This window comes from Limulus polyphemus, unplaced genomic scaffold (assembly GCF_000517525.1).
Source record: "Limulus polyphemus unplaced genomic scaffold, Limulus_polyphemus-2.1.2 Scaffold2005, whole genome shotgun sequence".
Taxonomy (NCBI): Eukaryota; Metazoa; Arthropoda; class Merostomata; order Xiphosura; family Limulidae; genus Limulus; species Limulus polyphemus.
The window spans coordinates 47690-52885 of NW_013667615.1; the positions used below are offsets into that span (position 1 = coordinate 47690).

At 33.6% G+C, this 5196-nt stretch overlaps 1 long non-coding RNA gene across 1 annotated transcript in view; it reads left to right on the plus strand.

The window, feature by feature from the left end:
- The window catches only part of LOC111087317, a 19073-nt gene extending 14736 nt beyond the window's left edge, over positions 1–4337 (plus strand). The window contains exon 3 of the long non-coding RNA XR_002612026.1: positions 4258–4337. This is a non-coding gene — a long non-coding RNA (uncharacterized LOC111087317). The remainder of the gene's footprint in view (positions 1–4257) is intronic.
- Positions 4338–5196: the final 859 nt, after the last annotated feature.

A 5196-nucleotide genomic window follows, 5' to 3' on the forward strand; every position in this document is an offset into this window, starting at 1 on the left:
GAAAGGGCGAGCATGTTTGGTGGTATGCGGATTCGAACCCGCGACCCTCAGATTGTGAGTCGAGCGCCTTATCCACCTGGCCATGCCGGGCTCGCATACGTTTCAACCAATTTATATTACAATATTTACTATTCTCAGCTTATCAGATACAGTAGAATGTTTACTCAACATTGCTTGACTTCTTGGATTAAGCTCGTAAATTCACTTTCATTTGTCACAAACGAGCTTTCTCCGTATCATTAAAAAAAAAGAAGAAGAAATTTATTAAATTCTATGGAAATTAAAAAATATTATTGCTACTGATTGTGGGTTTAGAGATGCTACAGAATATTCAAATATTTTTTTAAATGTTCAAGTCTACAGTTAGTTCTTTTTGAAATTGTTTAGGGTGATTTAGTGTACCGCTTTAGTGTATTGACTGTTTATTGGTTTTACTTCCCGTTAATTTAATGTCTTACTATGTATAGTTTAACTAGCTATATAACTGTTCCACATATAGTAATGACATTATGTCATTAGTCAAGTTACACTAGTTTGTTTGTTTGTTTTGAATTTCGCGCAAAGCTACACGAGGGCTATCTGCGCTAGCCGTCCCTAATTTAGCAGTGTAAGACTAGAGGGAAGGCAGCTAGTCATCACCACCCACCGCCAACTCTTGGGCTACTCTTTTACCAACGAATAGTAGGATTGACCGTCACATTATAACGCCCCCACGGCTGAAAGGGCGAGCATGTTTGGTGGGACGGGGATTCGAACCCGCGACCCGCAGGTTGCGAGTCGAGCGCCCTAGCCACCTGGCCATGGCAAGTTACACTAGTGTTTGCCACATTTACGATTGTTGAACTCTCCTAAGTTTTATTATTGTTATTATGGAACTTTCTCCAGACTTCTCACCTTTAAATTTCGGCTTTTACAAATAATAATAATAATAAGTATTGCTTCCTGTTGCCTGCTCCGTTTATTTTATTACAAATGGCAGAGCTTAACTAAAGTGAAAGTAGTTGTGTTGGACACACCACAAAGTATGTTCAACATATTATTTTCTTTCTATTAGGTTTAACATTATTACATTTTCATTAAAAACAACCAAACAATATTATATTATATATTATTTTATATCTTCATAAATATTAGTTTTTGGCTGTATTTCTGGTCAATTCCTGCCACTTGACTTCAAACATAAATAATCGTAGTAATTTATGACAAACACCACAATCCTCTAAAGTTGCACTGTCGTAGATATTTAATGGGTTCTCATTGGTCACAAGATGTTTATACAGAGGGTTGTAGAAAGTTTTCCTTATACGTGGTTATGCGGTCATACCTTGTTCATGGACATCAAATGTGTTTCATAAGGTATGTTATATTCTTTATTTATTGCTACTTTCTTTTTCTTGTTTTGTTAGTGCACAGTTACAACATGGGCTACCTGCATTCTGTCCACCATGTGGAAATCGCTACATTCACTGCAGAGAAATCGAACTCGAATTTTAGCATTGTAAATCTTTAAACTTACTGTTTACCCACCAAGGACTTGTTGCTTTCATTAACAGTATTGTATAGAATGTTTAACATATCTAATTCTATTACTTTTTAAATTTATTTTTATCGTACACATTGTTTGCTTTGTTAAGTATTATATAAAATTATCCATAATGACAGCAGAACCCGACTAGGAAAAATTATAAGACTTCTTTTATTAAAGGTATTTGAACTTGTATTCGTTTTGTGTGAAAGTGAACAGGTTAGACAAACTTTTGATAAAACAAACAAAAATATTTATTCACACACAAAAAAGGCGTACCCATGTGCTACGACAGACAGCTCTCATTCAAAGTTATGCATCAGTTAATCTTGAAGTCTTCCTTTTCACAAGATAGATAACCTCAGCATTAAACACTGAACAAACTAAACGGTCTTTTTTCTGCAAAAGCTGGGAGCAAACTGATGCAAAGAAAGTGCCTAAATTCCAAACTCCAACTTGCTTTCTTTGTGCAGTTGACAGTTTCACATCAATACCTTTGTTCCCTGTCAACATTGGTCAGCTATCAAATTTAGTTCACGTCATACTTTGGCTAGCAAAGGATATTCAGTTCTGTTCTAGCTAGTTTTAACCCAGGATAAAATAATCTGACATGCCCTTGTGGGCAGTATGTGTGTGTGTGTTATATAACAAAACCACATTGGGCTATCTGCCGTGCCACCGCGAGCAGTCGAACAACAGAATTTAGCATTGCAAGTCCTTAAACGTATCTTGTGTTAAGAAGACGTCATCTAACAAGAACAAAAGGATGAGGTGGCTAAAACAAGACAATACTAACCCTTTAGCTATGGGCAGGTCAAAGGGCGCAAGGTATTACATCTTAGTTATTTTAAAAAATTAATTAAACTTGTCATTGTATGGCAATAAAATTGGCATCACAACGTAGTTTGTAAATACAATTTTAGCACTATATATATATATATATATATGGACACACACACACATGTTTTAACTTTTTAATTCGAAAGAAAGTATAAATAATGCCAAATATGCTTTTTTGTGTATCATATGGCATGTCTTCTTGTTTTATTGCTCGGTTTATATTTTATTATGCCTACCATATAGCGTCTATAGTGGCTGACGAATAACAACTAAAATTTCAGATATTTTCACGCTAAAATGTAAAATAAGAACCTCCCACCTTTTTGTTTTGCTGAGATAAATATATTTTGGAAACGTACCAGAATATCCCCGCCCACTACTCTTGGTTTTTAAAAACCTCTTGTCTGCACAACTTTATACCCAATAGAAAAAAAACACATTCCAAACTATATAAATTTGACCGTCGTTGGTAACTGATTTTAAGTGAAAACTTGCAACTTCACTGGAGATGTTGAAGTCAGTTGACTAAGTCATTGCTCTGAAGAAAAATGAGGTTATTAATCCATATATATATATATCTTAATTAGAAAGCCAGACAATGATTTTGTGTGTACCAATACTGTAATTTAATATATATTTTTTGGTTTTCTAAAATGCACTTTTGAAATTTAAAAAAAAATCAATTTTTCCTCTCCCTCCACTTCAAAGAATACACGAGACTTACACCAATTATTAGCATGTACGACGTGGGAGTGCAAATCAATTTCGTAACATCATAACTATTATAAATCAGTTTTCTAAATATTTTTAATTCATTGTTCAATGTTTTAAGAAATATAGCTAAACATTAAGCATTTATGAGTAAATAGTAATAACAACATATATCTATGTGTGTGTGTGTTTATAAGTGCTTACACACTTTGCACGTCTATACCATTAAATTCCACTCTGAGGTGATAACTAACATCCAAAATCCAAATGCCTATCAAGTTTATTGAATCGGCCCAGACTTTGTACAGAGTCATTTCGTGAACTTTTTCTTGCACTTTTATTAATTTAGACATTGTGTTCTTGGAGTCAGGATTACGATAAATTCCGTGGGAATCTCGGCTTATTGTGCCGTATATGCTTGTTTGCTATCGACGGTGTAGTATTACGATACCACTTAAACAGTTTTAATGGTAGGAGCGTTTATTCATTGTTTTATGGTTAGTAACTTTCTTCTTCAGCCCATAACGGTAAGATAAACACAAGAAATAGTTTTGTTTATTTGTAATAGAGCGAAACCACATTGGGTTATCTGCTGTGTCCACCGCGGGGATTAGAACCCCAGATTTAGCATTATAAGTCTACAAACTTAGCACTATGCCACTTGAGAACCTCAGAAAACAGATGTGAAAAGGTTAGAAGCAGAAAATCGCAAAGTACTTTTGGAATTTCGTGGTCAATACTAAAAAGGATAGAACATCAGTAATAATTATACTTAGCCTTTATTTTATGATGGTTACGAGTTCGGTCAAATTGACTGAATGGGAATAGAGTTATGGTAGAGAAAATAAGATATAAAATTAAACTTTTCTGACAAAACGTTTGATGTTTATTTAGGAGGTTTTTACAGATCACGCAAATGAAATCTGAAATTCTTGATGAAGAAAAGTATTTTTAATCTTAACATGAAAATAACTTTGCACTAGGAGCAGTCACTCTGATTCCATATACATATTCACGGAATTTTTTTTTAATAAATATACTTGCCAAGTAGCATAGCGGTATGTCTGCGGACTTACAACTCTAGAATCCGGGTTTCGATATCCATGGTGAAGATCACAGATAGCCCATACTGTAGCTTTCTCCTTATTTACAAACAAATATACTTAATTAAAGATTCCGAGTTTTTGTCTACAAAAGCCTATTAATGTTTATTAAAAGCTTGAATATTTTCGTGAAAATACACAAAACATGTTAAAAGTTATACTATAATAACTCTGATGGTCACTTTGAGGTTAAGCTATCGATGTAATCTACAGAGGCAGTAGCGAATACGTTTTAAAATCCCTGGATTATGTGTTGCCGTCATAACAATAACAGTGCAGAAACTAAATAATCAATCATTTACAAAACATACTACGTCACTATAAATGGTAAGAGATGTGCTATGTCTGCATATCACAAAATATATCTATTTTGGGTTAACCTAAATCTAAACCGGTCGAACTTCTTCAGATATTACTAGGATTGCCAACAATAATATTGTTAGTCTAATGAAACAATGTATTATAATCTTCTTACGTATGAACATAAGAAACTATACTTGTTATCTGGTTGATTTTCAGTTTTGCTGTAAGTAGCTAGCCTGCTGTGATCGAAAATTAATAATAACTATTATTACTATGAGCAAAACCCATCTGTGTAATTTTAAATTTAAGCAAATATGAATGACGAACTGTCGAAAATTACAAAGTAGCTATAGCACACACAAAAGCTTGTTAATTGTAAATAGTACACAGTCAGTTTGTCAGAATTTAGTTATATATATGTGTGTGTGTGTGTGTATTTAACTTTCCTTTTTGCCAATTGTCAAATAGAAAGGCTTTTGATTACTTAATAGTATAAACATATACTAAATTAATATTGTTACATTTCCGTTCGTTAGTTAATTTTCCGTAAATTCGTTCCGACGAAACTTTAGCGACACAAGGCCTTTCTTAAATAAAATTGGTTTATTCTTTCCGAATACAACTTTACGATACACTTAATTTCAACAGTCGCTCTATAACAAACTCTGTAACGAACTTCTCTCGTGCTTGTCTTCAACAATTCTCAGTTCAATT